The following is a 16,765-nucleotide window of genomic DNA, read 5'->3' as shown; positions in this document are numbered from 1 at the left end:
CAAAAGCCTAAGTTCCAGATGTATTGTTTTCCTTTTCAATTTTAATAAAATTGACCTATTTTAAGAACAGGATTGGATTTTTGGTGTCCTAAGAGGTTTGTGTGTGTGTTTGATTAGCTGTTTTCTTTCTCAGCTGTTTCCCGGAGGGGAGGTGAAAGGGCTTGAGGGTGCCCCAGAGGGAAGAATTCTCAAGTGCTCCTTCCTGGGTCCAAGGGTTTGGGGTTTTTTTGCATTTGGGTGGTGGCAGCATTTACCAAGCCAAGGTCAGAGAAAAGCTGTAACTTTGGGGGTTTAATACAAGCCTAGAGTGGCACAAATTAATTTGTAGAACCCTGTTGGGCCCCCACTTTCTGCACTCAGAGTGACAGAGTGGGGATTCAGCCCTGACACATACTATGAACAAACTTGATCATAATTTTCTAGAAGAGTGAACATAGGGGAACAGACTAGCACAGTGTCTGCATGTTCCCAACATATATGTGGGTATTCTAGTCCCTCACAAGCAAGGTGTTCGGCATCTTCAAACACCTGAGGAACCGGTCCTGGGAATTGACTGTATGGAATTGAGAGACACTTTATATTATTATAAATACTGTGGCAAATTGCCGGTACTGTTATGCTGGGTCTCGCGCTTTCTCTTCTTTGGGGAAGGTTCAGGGCACCATTGCTTGCCTCTGAATCGGTATTTTAATTACCCCACTGCAGCACTTCTCCAAACTTTCCTCTGCTTCCCTTCAAACTGTTCTCTGCTCCAATACCAATCCTTCTGCTCCAACTCCTTCCCTGTCTGATTGGAGCAAGGGTCTTTATCAGGTGACTGACTGCAGGGGCTCTAATTGGCTTCAGGTGCTCTAGTTCATCTATAGCAAACTTTCTTCCCTCTACAGGGAATAAGGCTCCCTTCTAACCCTCTCCTGCTGCCCTCTGGCCACGCTGTATCACACTGTGTACTGAGAACTCCAAGGCTTTTCCATGCCATGTGCTGTGAAGCTTGTGTTTGGGATACAGGAAGTACAGGCCACATGGCAAAAGGAATATAAAGGGCAGCTGCATCATCTCTATTTTGTCTTCAGTCCCTCTTCCTACCTCTGGAGCAACTTTTCTACAAACCGAAGGCTTGAACAAAGGACTGAATAATGTGGGTGTGTACCAGAGAGCCTTTCAAGCCAGAAACTCACCAATACTGCTAAGAACCAGATGTATAGATTTATGAATGTGTTTGACTGCTTTCCCATTTAACAACTCCCTTTTTCTTTCTTTCTTTTATAATAAACCTTTAGTTCAGATATTTTCTTGCTAATAAACCTTTAGTTTAGATGCCAATGATTGGCTGGCATCGTAGTATTTTGAGTAAGATCCAAACCTATACTGACCTGGTAATGTGGCTGACTCTGGGGTCAGAAGAACACTTTGTTTATGTGAGTAGAGTTTTTAAATAACCTCTCACTGTGCTGGACCTAGGTGCTGATTAGGAGGCAGAGAACTGGGATGCAATAAAGGGGGCCGTGTGATTTCTTTTTTCAGTTTCTCGATAACCAGTGTGGGGGATCAGAAGCACAGTTGGTGACTGGTTGGTGAGTTTAACTTCCGTGTTAACCACCAGTTTGGGGAGCCTCTGCTCTCCCTTTTTCAGCCTGCCCTGGTCTTGGCATTTTCAGTGAGGACTAGCCCAGGCACACCGGGTCACACTAAGTATTAAAGTTAAATTAATAGAATGTTTTTTATGAGAAAGTTTTATGAAATCAACGGAACTCCTTTGTTTTCTTTCATCTGAGCAGGGTTTCCATTTTCCAAACCTGATGTGATCTCCCAGCTGGAACAAGGGAAAGAGCCATGGGTCTCAGACCTGCAGGGTTCAGAGGGAAAACAGACCCTGAGATCTCCCTGCAGAGGTGAGGAAACATTAAACCAACTCTGAGTGTGAAAGTGCCTGAAGGAAACATCTGGGATGCCCTACCAAGCCCTTGAGAGGTGTCTCAGTTCATTATTGTTGCCAGCAGGGGTCATATCCTCAGGGTAATTATAGCTCATGGCTTCCCATAGATTCTAGCAGACACCAGGCAGTAGCTTCCTCCCTTCCCCCTGTGTATTTGGATGGGATGTGAAGGCTGAATTCATCCCCCTCCTCTCTCCTATTTGAGGGAAGAGTTTGGGGGAGTTCAGCTCCTGATTTTTATTTGACCTGTTTTCAGCACTTGTTTTGGCTTGGTCTTCCCCTTTCCATCCCTGTTTGCTGTGATAGAGACAGAAACCTCAGGTGATGCAATGGCATGTGAGAAAGAGGAGCAGAATTCTCAGCGGAAAAATGTTCAGCAAGTGGATAAACACAGAGCATTATTGCAAAGATCAAAAAGCAATGCGTCCAGGAGTCATGAAGAGGAAAAATCCTGTGAGATTCAGCACAGACCAGAAAGAGAACAAGGAAACCAGCCGGGGGTGAAAATGGGTAAACGTATTTCCTCTCAGGGAACTCAGAAGGACCTCAAGGAAACCACAACAAAGCAGGAAATCATCATTGGAAAGAGAAAAAATACATGCACAGAGTGTGGAAAAAACTTGTGACTACTCAGCCCTTCTTAATCGTCAGAGAATCCACACAGGCAACTGGCCCTATGAATGCCGTGAGTGTGGGAAAAGCTTCACTCAAAGATCAACCCTTTCTGTTCATCAGAGAATCCACACAGGGGAGAGGCCCTACGAATGCCGTGAGTGTGGAAAAACCTTCAATCGCAGCTCAGACCTTTCTAAACATCAGAGAGTCCACACAGGGGAAAGGCCCTATGAATGCCGTGAGTGTGGGAAAAGCTTCACTCACAGCTCAGCCCTTTCTGTTCATCAGAGAATCCACACAGGGGAGAGGCCCTATGAATGCCGTGAGTGTGGGAAAACCTTCAATCAGAGATCAAACATTTCTCGACATCAGAGAATCCACACAGGAGAGAGGCCCTACGAATGCCGTAAGTGTGGGAAAAACTTCACTAACAGATCAGCCCTTTCTAGACATCAGAGAATCCACACCGGGGGACAGGCCCTATGAATGCCATGAGTATGGGAAAACCGTCTCTTGGCACTCAGCCCATATTCGCCATCAGAGAATCTGCAAGGGCAATGAACACCATAAAAACCTCTAGGGCTATCAATTTTTTTTTCTTTAATACTTTTCCTGATAAAAGTTCCATAGTAACTTTTAAAATCTGTTTGAACTGTTTGCAGCACTGTTATCCCTCAGCTTGGCCAGATGAGTGGCCCATTTATGCCTTTTGTAGTTTGCCTTCTTTTGAGGTGGGCCCATTTGTCCTTTCTATCAACTCAATTATCCCACAAGTAACTGGAGTGTGCCCTTCCTATGAGGAACCAGGGAGCGTCACATTTATACCATTGCTCCTATTGCAAAGTGATTGTTAGAGTCGCCAGTGATACAGATTGTATCCTTGCCAGTTGTTCTCACGTTGCTCTGGGTTGTGCTGAAGAGCAGTTACATTGGGAATTTTTCATGTTATAGTTAAATAAAGAGGAGCAGGGGGGAAAAGTGTCATTTCAGCCTCTGTGACACTGGAAGGAGATGGAGTGGTTCAGAGATTCCCTCCTTCCCCATCACTCCAGAACTGTTACATTTTGGCTTCTCTGTGCAGAGTTTATTTTCATCACATTCTATCCCTCCACTTCTCAAAATGTCATGTGAGGAAGAGTTCTCAGCTGTCTGTGCTTGGAGATGATGCTTTGATTTCTTTCCTCCTATATCAGAGTCGCTATGACTGGAGCTGAAAGTGTCAAAGACCTGGAAGGGGAATTTAAATGGATCCCAAACATAGTGTGATTATTTGGCGTTTAAATTCCAGGTTTCATCTATTGGTAAAGCCACTTCTGGCAAGAGGACTATTTTGTCCCCCATTATGGGATGCTGGGATACTTACAATTTTGTAAATAACATAACTGACTATTGAGAGAGTGCTGAGTGAAGCTGCTTTGAATGGATCAGAGGAGAATGTGATGGAAGAATCTCTTGTCCTGATTCTAAATAATCAGATGTAACTTGCTCTGGAATTTCTCTTGATATTTTCATTGTCATGTATTCTGTCTCTCTGTGATGTGGGTTTCTCTCTTTCCTGACGGCTGTTTGCTCACCCAATTGGATATTAGTTCAGTTCGATAGGACGTAGCTCAGATTTCTCGGAGAATTGAAGACAAATTACCATTTCCTAAAGTCCTCATTTGTCACTTCAGCTTTGCTTTTTCCCCACCCCTCCATGATGACAGTTCAAGTGCAGTTCTGTCAACAACGGAGAACTCTCCAATTTACTGCACATGCTGACAAAGAAACAGCAGTGATTTAAAATCTCCACTCAGAAATGGTGAACAACAGCAGAACCCCAACTAACTGAGGGAAGTGCATACGATCACAGTGTAGTTCAATTATTTAAGTCAGTATTTTCTCAGATGATTTGGGGAGAGAATTCCACATTAAGTGATTTTTAACTTGGCAAAATGCCCATGTATTTGGTTCCCGAAGCATTTTTATAACCCATGCCCCACAGAAGATCTTTCCTATTCGCAATGCTCCCCTTCATGATGCAGATGTTGAGGAAAGAGAAGTGGTATTTTTGTTCAATTTATCCTTAATAGATGCTCAAAATGTGTATAAAATGAAATCAATGTTGGATATCTAATAGCTGCAGAAAAATAGCTCTTTTTAAATAGAAATTCTAGCTCTGGTAATGAAGATTCTGATCCAGGCCTGTATCCAGTCCCTTGCCTGGACCTGTGTCACCAAATTAAAGAAAAGCTGGGCATGTTTCCGGAAGCCATTGCTTACGACACTGCTGAGCTTTTGAGTGGTTTTGTAAAGGATTCTACTTCTGAGAAGTGTAAATTTACCCTAAAAAGGGCAAGGAAACAAAGGGCATCGGGAATGTATGTTTTTTCGGATGAGGCAAGAAAAGGGAGCAGCATTGTCCCCCTTGGGTAGCCCCTGTTCAATTCCAGGTCAGAAAGCAAAACTCTTCTGCAAGAATATCCAAAAAATATTGTGTTTCACTTCACTTCATAAGTACAGTTGTGTGGCAATTAAATGATGACCCTAAAATTTCATAAAAGCAAAGAACGCTGAACAAAAAAGTGTGGGAAATACGGATGTATCTGAGAAAATGGCTTGGAATGAAAGAAGATAAAAATTGATCAGTCGTGAGAAAAGGCCCTGTTTCCCCCTAGTTTGGAACTTCTCTCACAACTACTGGAATAGAAAAGCTAAACAAATGGTGTCCTATTGTTGCAAAGGAGATTGAAGTGAGGCCATTTTCTCCAGATAAAAGAAAATGGTCATGTCAGGAGTGGGATTTGAAACCACGTCTCTATGCAGAAACCAGAACATCCAAGAGATAGGAAAAAAGAGTCTTAAAACTGGCACTTTGGACCAGTCCACAATCCTAACGCTACAAAGAATGTGACTTATGAACCCTAGTTTTCATTAATATTTAGGGAGGCCAAGATGTCACATCTCTTTCAACTCCTAGAGACCTTCTCCAGCACAGCTGATTTTTAGGCACACTCACCCGGACCTAAAGTTACACGTTTCCTGGAGTTCCATGAGTTCTGCGGTGTTGGAATCTCCCTGCTCACGTTTTAAGCGAACAAAAGATGGGTGCTGGCATTCTGAGACCCTCAAAATCCTGCCCTGGGAGCCAGACAGTTAAGCAACCAGCATCCACAACCTCTACCATGATAGCATCCTGTCTGGCAACAACTCACTTATCAATAGCTGGGGTCTGAAATCCTCATTTCTTTGTTGTTCTATCACTGTAGTCTCCGCTTTCCTATTGCTTGTCTGTATAATCTCTGTCTGGTTCTGTGATTGTTTCTGTCTGCTGGATAATTAATTTGTTGGGTGTAAAGCAATTAAGGTGGTGGGATATAACTGGTTAGATAATCATGTTACAGTATGTTGGGATTGGTTAGTTACATTTCAGTAAAATGATTGGTTAAGGTATAGCTAAGCAGAACTCCAGTTTTACTATATAGTCTGCAGTCAATGAGGAAGTAAGGGGGGGAATGGGAATGAGGGTAGGGGAATTGGAGTTATGTTTTGCTAAGGGGTGGAATAGGAAGAGGGAATGGGAACAGGGACACAGACAAGCCTCTGTGGTGTCAGAGCTGGGAAGGGCGATGCCGAGGAAGGAAATAGGAATCATTGCTTGCTGGAAGTTTACCCCAATAAACATTGAATTGTTTGCACCTCTTGAACTGCGGGTATTGCTGCTCTCAGGTCATGCGAGAAGGACCAGGGAATGGGAGGGTGATGTACGTCTTTCAGGGTGTGAAAAACCCTGGAATCAGTATAATTAAGCTGCCCTAAGCCATGGTTAGTGCTAAATGAAAGGAAAGATTGTTCTGTCAGTGTAGCTATTACAGGGATGGAAAACCCCTCCACTCACTGTAGCAACTGTCTACTCCACAGTGCTGTAGCAGTGTCACAGCAACATTTTAAGTGTAGACAGCCTCAGAGTGAGACCAGGTCTGGCTCTGTGGATGCTCCGGCACTACAACAAGAGCAGTGACAATACACGAATGCTTCCGTAGTTGGCAGGATTCAAACTTGCCTGGGGAGACCCCAGTGGATTTCTAGTCCATCGCCTTAACCACTCGGCCACAACTACTTGATGTACAGGTGCTTCACTACACAATGATTCTGTTCTCACTGAATTGTCACTTCATATTGCTCAGACCAGCTCCCCCAGCACACTCCTGGCTGTGCATTAGTGTAAGTGTGTCCATGGCTGAACAACAAGAGTTCCTGCCCATTTCCCTTCAGGCTGGAGCATGATTAGAGAGTGTTTGTGGTTAATGACATTGCTATAGATTGTTGTTCATTCCCCACACTGACAATTCAGACCGTCCCGTTCCTCTTCGAATCTCCACCAGATCATGCCAATAGCCGGAGTCAGGATTTCTCTGGGGCACTGAAATGTTTCAGGGGGTTGGTGCGTGAACTCAGCCTTGCATCCATCCCTGATGTTTCATGGACTAACAACAGCAGCGTAAAGAAAGAGCTGATCCAATATCTCACTGTCAGAGGTGAAGGTGGCCTCGTCCCGTCTGCATGACCATTGCCATTGCAGGAGAGAAGGTTTCAGTGGAATCGAATGCCCTGGCTCAGACAAGAGACACAGGGAGGTTTTGCTGTTCATGGATCTGTGCAAAGGAAATTGTGTCTCTGTGTGAAATTGAGGAGGGAAATGAAATGTCCCCATGGTGGCCCAATGCCCTAAGGAATGTGGGCGATGGACTCCGGCTGGGAAATGATTTCACAGGATCAATGTATCGCCCTGATTAAAAGCTATGGCTAAAAGGCAGCCACTGTTGTTAGTACCTGAAGCTGTGTAGGGACGCCCGAGTGGGTATCAAGTCCATTGCCTCAACCAGGGGTAGTCGATTATTTTATCAAGATTCAAATTTCTTGGTCAAGGTATAGTCAATGTATAGACGCCAGAGAAAATAAGACACTGATGATGATAAGAAGAATATAGAAATATTTTGCCGTTACTATGGGCATAACTATGATAATTGTTTTGTGTTTCACTCTTTATGGCACCACCTTCCTTCCCTTTAGACTTCTAGTTTACCAAGGGTAAAACTAAACATCTCTTCAGATACCAGGGAGTGTTTGTGTTCATTCCTGCTAGCTACACAGGGATTTGATGTAGCTGCTTTCAGTCCTCCGGCTTTGCTGGGATAAGTAACATTTCAGGCTGTCACTGAACTGAAGGAGGGAGATCATTTTTTGACAGATTATGCCTCCTCTTAAAGGTGTTTGTCTGGCAGCCTTGGTTCCCAGGTCTCTCCCGAGGGAAGAAAGTTTCTGTGCAAAATACCAAACCTTTTAACAGAGCGGAGGGAAAGGCAACGGCCACATGATGAGGCCAATATGTACCACAACATGATTCTTTTATGTGGGATGACATCACCTTTCAATGGGGTTCTGGGGGGACGTAGAAGCAGCAATGGCGAGGCTGAGTGGGCTCCTTTCTGGCTGACATGGTGGGCTGTGGGGGGATGGGTTTGGGAGTTGCCTGTAAGCCGTAAGTGGACTTGGTGCAGTGAAAACCGCTGCTCCATTCTGGCTGACCTGGGGGCGCCATTAATGACTTGGGAGTGGGGGCAGGGCGCTGGCTGTGAGCAAATGGGATCCAGGAAGCCCCAGGCTGCCCCTCCAGGGGCCCAGTCTTCTTCTTCTCTCCTGCCATGGGGAGCCCGGCCTAGAGCCTGCCCAGCATGTGCTGCAGCTCGAGCATTAAGCCTTCCTGTGTGGCCTGTGCTGGAGCTGACCCTGGACCCCTGTGGGGCACTGTTGGGGGAAATCCCGACTGCAAATAATTCTGGCCACAAGATCAACCCATTGGGTCAAATGGGGCAAGCTGGAAGCCTGGTGCCTTAGTCCGTGGGGCCAGCAGGTCAAGCCATTTTCCTGCATGTGGGGGAGGCAGCCGCTGTGGTTCGCCCTTCCTGCTCCCTGCGCTGCTGCACCCTAAAATCCCTGTCGGACGGCAAGATGGGCTGGGAGCCTGGAGAGAGGAGGCAAAGGGGTGGCCCAAGCCCCCTCGGCCACTGCCCCTGCCCCAGGCAGCCCACAGAGACCTGATGCCTCCCCAAGGGACACACGGAGATGTGCCAGCAGCGCTAAGGCGGCTCCCTGCCCACTCTGCCCCCTCCCTCCCTGCCACACTGCTCCTGGAAGTGGCCGGCATATCCCTGCAGCCCTGAGTGCAAACGCCACAGCTGACCTGCCCCCGTATCCCACTGCCTAGGAGCCACTGCCGGAGGGGAGTGTGTGCCAGTCACTTTGGGAGCTGTGCTGCCCGAGGTAAGCACCTCCACCCCCGACCACCTCCTGCACCCCTACCCCTGCCCCAGCACAGAGGCTCTCTGTGTCTTGAACAAGCACTTTCAAGGATTGGCCAAGAACGTCTGCTCTGTTTCTGTGAAAGAGACACAAAAAAGAGCCCAATGGAGAAGTTGAGTTCGCAAGCACAAACTGGCAGGGCCAAGCCTGGATCTCTCAGTTACTCAGAAGGCTCTTCAGCCAGCTCTTCCCAAAGGCCAGTCTCTAGAGGCTTTTGTGACATGATGTACTTCAAAATAGCTCCCTGTAGCTCACATAGTCATAGAATCATAGAATCTCAGGGTTGGAAGGGACCTCAGGAGGTATCTAGTCCAACCCCCTGCTCAAAGCAGGACCAACCCCAACTAAATCATCCCATCCAGGGCTTTGTCAAGCCTGACCTTAAAAACCTCTAAGGAAGGAGATTCCACCACCTCCCTAGGTAACGCATTCCAGTTCCTCACCACCCTACTAGTGAAAACGTTTTTCCTAATGTCCAACCTAAACCTCCCCCTCATCATTCCTATATGGCTGTGATATGTCCTACCAACCATTCCATGTAAGTTATCATATGAAAAGTCATGATCTGCTGAAATCGGTTATTCTGTCCAAATATGTATAGCATGAGGGTGTGTGAAGTTATGCATTTTGCTGTATGGTCGTTACTGAAATAGGCTATAATTTTGCTAGCGACCCCTGCCGAGGAGGGTGTTCAACAACCATGAATCAGCAGAGGAATTGTAATTAAGGGATTTCCAATTCAGTGACAGTTACCCAAACACAACACTGTGGGGACTGCTCAAGTCTATGACTCAGTTGCACAAGACCACACCAGGAGGATTCCCCAACCTAGTGACTCAGCAGAGCCCACCCGCACACGTCTGGGCAAGTGTCTTCTAGACACTTGAACTAAGGATATAAAATAGGAGACTGTGGCATCATGTTTTTGCCTTTCTCCTCCCCCACCTATGCTGGAAGCAGCAGGAATCCTGAGAAAATGAAGCTCCTCTGAGGACAGTAATCCAGGTTTTAGGGGGAATTCTATGTATTAAGGAGGGTAACATCCAGTAGGATGAGAAAATTGCTTGACCTAACTACTGCCTAGTGTAATAAGGTGTAAAGTTTAGATTTTGCTGTGGTCATACAGTGCTTAGTGCTCTGCGTTCTGGCCTCAAGAGCAATGGATGCAAGTTGAGTTATGATGACCTTTTCCTTGTCTCCACATTTCTTATGTGCCTCCTTCTGACACTTGTCAAAAAAAACAACTGGTTTCTTTTGGAAGCATTTGCATTGCAAGGCAGAGGCAGTCTTCTCTGTTTCCGCAAAAGATTCACCAAAAGGTGGGAAGAGCAGACACATTTGTTAAGGCACTACTGGGAGCTGCATCCCTAACTCCACTTTACCTGGCAGGTGAATCACCCAGCTTAGCCACGGTACGACTCTCTGGGACTTTTCTCCCAACCGCTCCATTTTTCATCAATGACAATCAAAAGGAAGGTGACATGACATCTGTGTGTGAACATCTCTAGGGAATCACAAGGACGTGTGGCGCAGGCTCTCGTGTTGCAGCAATTGCAGTCGAAGCAACCGCCATGCCAATGTCAGTCATAGCAGCGTTTTCATCAACTCCAGGTTTGTGATTTGATTGTTTCCAATGCTTCTCTCCAAAGAAGCCTTTTCCTTAGCAAGCAATGACTTGGATACCAAGGGAGGCGTCTTCTGTTTCCTAGGAAGACACAGGAAAATGTGAGCAGAGGAGACAAAAGCCATACACCAAGGCACCACTGGGAGTTGAACCGAGGATCTCCTATTTACTAGACAGGTGCTTTAGCCAGCTAAGCCATGGTGCCTGCCTAAAGAAAGTATTTGCAACTGTTTCATTTGATGGTTCAAGTCAACACCTGCAAATTCTAAAGTACAGACATTCCCCATTTCCCTCAAGACTTGCAGACCTTGAGGTGTCTGGCTCTCTGTGCACAGAAAGCCACAGCTGAGTAGACAGAGGGCTTCTAACATGTGCCTCTCCCACCAGTCACTGTGATCATATAATGGTTAGTGATCTGTGTTTCAGTCGCAGCAACCTCGGCTCAGTTCTGAGTCATGGTAACCTTTCCTTCAGCTCCAGACTTCTCATTTGCCACTTTCCATGTGTGGTGGGCTGTCTGCCCCAAACAAGCAGGAGAAAGATTAAGGCAGCCTTGAAGAGGCTGTGCAGAACCCAGCCTATCAAGAAAGGGCTTATTGGGAGAGCCAATCAGGAGAAGGCTTGCTGGAGCAGCCCATATATAAAGAGCTGCTCAGCACAGCAAGAGTTAGTCACTCCTTGGAGTTTGAGGAGGGAGGATTGGCTGCCAGGAAGGAAGGAAGGAAGGAGCAGGGAGGGCACCATGATCAGAGTAGTGCTGGGGTAAGGGGTGCATGAGTGACCTCCTGGCTGACTACTGCCAGACTAAGGCCCTGATACAAAGGTGGAGGAAGGTTCTAGGTCTGTTGGGAAATGGTCCAGGGAAACAGATGGCAGGGTTGGAGGTTCACACCTTTTGCCTCAGTAGCCACTGACACAGGTGGCTACACCCTGGACTGCAGCCGGCCACTGAGGTAAGTGTCTGGGTAGAGGACATCCCCCCCCCCCCCAGCAGCGGGGAGAGAACTGAGTGGGGCACAGCCAGAGGGCTGTGTCCATAAGAGGACACTGAAGTCCTGAGAGCAACATGGGTCCTAATGATAGAACAGATGGTGGCCAGACGCTACTAGATGAAGGCGCACCGGTGAACCAGAGCTAATTGCTAGGATGGTCAGCAGGAGGTGCTGCAGTGAGGCATGCCCCATGGCACCAAGACTTAGCCGCAAGGAAGGCTCTCTCTGTCTTGAACAAGCACTTAGAAGGATTCTGCTGACAGATCTTTTCTTTTTCTGAAAAGAAATACAAAAAAAGGAGCCAACAGACACACTAGGTTCGGCAAGGAAGAACTGTCGGGCCAAGCCAGGCTCTCCTGGTTAGTAGGAAGGTTCTTCAGCCAGCTCTTCCCAAAGATCACTGTCTAGAGACCTTTTAACAGCCACTGCAGATGTTCACCACAAAAGAGATGCCAAAATGGAGTTCTCCACTGCCTGCAGCCATCACGCTACCAGGAGTTCTGTGCACAGAGAGGCCCCTGCTGGTGGGAAAAGGCTTTGGTAGAGACTCTTCTGACACCACCCGTTCTCATATAGTGTTTAGCGCTCTGTGTTGTGGCTTCAGCATCCACAGATGCCAGTTCAATTGGGGGACATTTTTCCTCTCTCCACATTTGTCTAATGGCTCCTTTCAATACTTGTCACCAAAAAGACCTGTTTCTTTTGCAAGCGATGTACAGCTAGGCAAAGGCAGTCGTCTCCATTTCCTCAAAAGATCACCAAGCTGTGGGGAGAGGAGACACATTCAGCCAAGCTGGATGCTGAATCTCCTCTTTATTCAGCAGGTGTCTGTGAAGGACACAAATCTCCACCGCGTAGAGGTCAAGAATAGGAGTTTATTACACACAGTACTGGTGGAGTGGGCTTATTAGGCTCAGAGACACTGTTAATTAATTAATTACAATAGAATATATAGATTTTCCATGGGTGGGGGAAAGTGAGAGGCTAGGTAGTTCCATACCCCAGGACAGGTTTTGCAAGACAGGATAAGCACATTAGCCAATGATTAACAGATTAGATAATGTCTCCACCCATGGTCTCAAGTTAGCAAGTTAACATTTCATTAATACTTTGATAAAATATTATTAGTATAAAATATATATGTTGAATTCTGATTTGGGATCCATAGGAATGGAGCAACTCCTTTGATTGTCCAACAGGTACATTCCTAGGGGTTACAGAAAAGAAACAGTTAAAGTATATGGCAATAAAGATTGTTTTCTGTGTGTCTTAAGGCAGGCATTGGTCCCTGGGAAGGGAGGTGGAAGGATGCCATATCTTATACTGACATGTGCCAACTTTTCATAAACTCAGGGTTGGATCTGTGGGAAGAACGTCTCCCTACAGAAGAAACAAACACAATAGGAATAGGGATTCTTTGTTCAATCTGCAACTCTGAATAAGACACAATTCTTTAGTTCTTAGCTCCAACACCTGGCAATTTGCTGACCAGGCCTATCTTAGCAAGCAAGGCTTTCTGTTTACCCAGCTTTCTCTTAGCTGGTCACTATTTGCTAGGCCTCTGGTCCCTTGACCATACTCTGGACTTTGGGTCTGGAAAAGAGCTGGCACAATCCATAGACCAGGTTGTTATACAAAACGCACATGGATTTTAACCCTTCACATACAGTAATGGCAAAGTTCTTGGTTCAGGCTTGTAGCGGTGATGGAATAAACTGCAGGTTCAAATCAAGTCTCTGGAGTACATCCTCCTCTGGGATGGGGCATTCAGTTCTTTGTACAGAGCTTCAGTTTGTAGCAAAGTCCCTCCAGAGGTATGAAGCAGGAATGAAGACAAGATGGAGACGAGGCATCAGCCTTTTCTAGTCTCTTGCCATGTGGTCTTTGCTTTCTTTGTCCCAAGGACACTCTATCCAGCATGTGGCACAGAAAACCTTAGAGTTCTGTCCATAGGCAGGTCCCTGCAGACCTTGCTGAGTCACAAGGTGTATCTGCCTTCGCTCAATGGGTCGATTGTATAGCTGATGGTCCTTAATGGACCATCAAGCAGGCTAGGCAGAACTGACACCAGCTTGTCTGGCTGGGGTGTTTCCCGGAAGCAGAGTGCAAATTTGAAATAGGGACAGCATAGATCCAATATTCATAACTTTAACTACGAAGATGATACACATCTAGAGATACCATCATTATAATAATTCAGTCAGAACCTCTCCATGGACCTCTTACACGACAACCTTTCTACAGTATTGGCTGCAAATATAGAACAGCGGTTGCAATGGTGATCTATACAGTTACAGATTATGTCAGTAACGTCACAGGAGGTGACACGGCATCAGTGAGACTGATACTGGAATACTGCCTCCAGTTTTGGTGTCCTCATTTGAAAAGGTTGTTGTGAAATTGGAGCTGGGGCAGCAAAGAACCACCAAATGTTCTGAGGGCTGGAGAAAAATGCCTTCTAGTGAGCTATTGAAAGAGCTCAACCTGATTAGCTTATCAAAGAAGATTGAAAGGTGACTTCATTGAAGCGTTGAAGTGCCTTAATGGAGAGAAACTATTGGCTATTAAAGGGCTCTTTAATCTAGCAGAGAAAGGCCTAACCAGACCCAATGGCTGGAAGGTGAAAAGAGACAAATTCACATTACAACTAAGGCACAAATATTCAACACCGAGGATAATTCACCACAAGAACAAGCTTCCAAGGAAAGTGGTGGATTTGCCATCTCCTCATGTCATTTAATGAAGACTAGATGCCTTTCTGGAATGTGTTTGCCCAAAAGTAGCTATTGTGTCATACAGCAGGCCTGAGATATGCAGGGGGTCAGATTAGATGCTCTAATGGTCTCTTCTGGCCATAAAGTGGACTAATTTCCAAAAAACTGAGTGCAGCATTGGGAGCAGCGTGTGATGTTTCCCTGTCCAGCCGGCTTGCTGCCTAGAACGAACGCTCCTTGAGTGGGGTGATCCACAGGGAGTAGCTCAAACCTCCAAAGTGCCTGGCCAGGGGCAGGACATTGGCACAGCGAGGGAGGGGTGTGGCAGTGACATCACAAAGGCCTTTGGCAGGACCTCAGACTATTGGTCCAAGGTGGTGGGGAGGTGGTGACCTCACAGAGAGATGCTGACATCAGCCAGGCAGGACAGGGGCGAGGGGCCAGGGAAACCTCAGAGACCCCTGTGGCTTTGCTGCAGCAAGTCTCCTTCTCCAGGTCTCTCTCTGAGGACTGAGGGAGTATTCGGGTTCACGGACGTGAGCGCCAGGAGGAACCTCTTTCGAGTTTTTTCCTTCCCTTTTAGTGATTTTACTAGAAAACAGCCGTCCCTGTTTAGAAGGTAGGAGCCTCCTCGAGGTTTGAAACCTGTTCAGTCTGATCCATCTGGTGAGAGTTGAATTCTAGGCATGGAAAACAGGAGCTTAAGGAGGGAGAATTTATTCCACACCTGGGATTTTGTCCCTTAGAATCACTGGGGACATTGGGGTTTGTCCTTTTTGTTTCCTCCATCCCTCCCTCTCTCTTTTCTCTTCTTCTCTTGCTTCTTTTGTCCTTTCTCCTGTTCCCCTCCCAACACCAGGAGGGTGTGTGCGTGTGTTGCGGTGGAGTGCTCTGCAGCTCCCACTGTGGGAGGTCCACCAAAAAATGTGGGGCTGAAATAGTGCTCGGGCAGTGATCCCCACCAGTGACCTGGGCCATCCTTTGGGCTCTCTGGTGAGAACCCTCAGCCTCCCCTCCTCAGTCTCTACCCTGATGGGCTGAGCAGGGGGTTATTGACAGGGAGGAGACTCAGGTTCTTGTTGTTCTCTTTTAAGACCAAGGAAATAAGTCAGAACCAGTTCTATGTTTGATGGATTTTGCTGCTTCTCTGCATTAATGGTCTGCTGTCGCTTAGGGGAGCCTGAGCCCTTTCAATCCTGGCCCCAGCCCGGCTGCCGGAGCCCTGGCCGTGGGCAGTCCAGAGCCCTTTCAATCACCGCCGTGGAAGCCGGTGTGGTCCAGCACGGCGTACTGGCTCTTGCCGGTACGCCGTACCAGACCAGACCGGCTTACTTTCAGCTCTCAGTGGGTGGGGGGTGCTGCAATCCCCTGCTAGAAAGTAATGGTGGTGGGGGACTCTGTGAGCGGCTCAACATCCAACTCTGGTGGCAGACACAGTGTGGGGGAGTCCAGGTATTTCTAGGATCCACTATTTCCACCTGCCTGTAAAGTCCAGCCTTCCCCAGCACATTCACTGCAGTGCAATTGGGTCACTGTTTCCATGGCTGCACAGCAAAGAATCACTCCCAGTTTCCTTTTTCTCTGCAGCAGGATTAGCCTTTGTCGGTGGTTAATGATGTGGATCTTGTAATTTGTTATTCATTCCCCACCTTGACAATTCAGACAGTCCCTTTCCTACTCAAATCCCCAGCACCTCAGTGACCCCCGATAGCAGGGGTTGGGTTTTCCCTGTGGCCCTGAGATTTTCAGGGTTCTTTTCCCCTCCACCTGGAGTGAACTCAGCTTTTTCCCATCCCAGACAATCCATGAAATAACAACAGGGGCATAAAGAAAGAGGGGAGGGAACATCTCACGGCCAGGGCTGGATGTGCCCAGAGCCCCCTGCTTGTCTATTGTTTCCATGGAATTTGGCCCCCTGCTTTGCACAAGGGACAGAGAAAGATCTTGCTGTTCCTGTGTCTGTACAAAGAAAATTGTGCTTCTGTATGAAAGAGAGGCGGGAAATGGGCCCATGATGGGGAAATAGCCTCAGGGTTAAGATCTAAGGACTCAGGCTGAGAACTGATTTAACTCCACTCATCTGGTTTTTAACAAATTCTCTTCCACGGAGACACTGGGAACTTGTGACATTGATCCAGACTCTGGGGGTTCAGGCTGCTTTAACTCTTGGTAAAAACATGAACTTGATTCCAAGAAGGGCGAGAGAAGCCCGAAGCTGACTTTAGTCCCAGGCTGGGGTCTCCTGGATGGGTGGAAACTTCCTTCCCTGCAACCAGGGGACAGCAGCTACTGGAGACATACCAGGGCTCGGAGGAAGGGGGATTGTTGCATGGACTTTATGCGCACAGGGCCCCACTAACTCTAAATCCTCCACTGTAGCAGGAACTTAGAAAGTCAGACCTTGGTCAACGGTAGGACTGGGGTTTGAAAAAGAGATTCTTTTTTCCTCCCCTTCATGAGAAAGAAAGGAAGAGCTGGCAGCTCAGGTGCAGAAAACCACTTTTTCCTCTGGCTGAGGAGCTGGCAATCAGGTACAGATGAC

General features: G+C 47.0%; 1 non-coding gene and 1 pseudogene across 1 annotated transcript; both read right to left on the bottom strand.

Annotated features, from left to right (window-relative positions):
* LOC123356633 overlaps positions 1–16,765 on the bottom strand; it is a 584,020-nt pseudogene that overhangs the window by 472,582 nt on the left and 94,673 nt on the right.
* TRNAT-AGU lies at positions 10,649–10,722 on the bottom strand. The gene has a single exon. It is a non-coding gene; the product is annotated as a tRNA-Thr (tRNA).

The sequence above is a fragment of the Mauremys mutica genome, chromosome 26, assembly GCF_020497125.1.
Source record: "Mauremys mutica isolate MM-2020 ecotype Southern chromosome 26, ASM2049712v1, whole genome shotgun sequence".
In the NCBI taxonomy this organism is placed as follows: domain Eukaryota; kingdom Metazoa; phylum Chordata; order Testudines; family Geoemydidae; genus Mauremys; species Mauremys mutica.
Note: the sequence above shows the minus strand (reverse complement) of the source record. Positions and strands in the feature narration are given on the sequence as shown.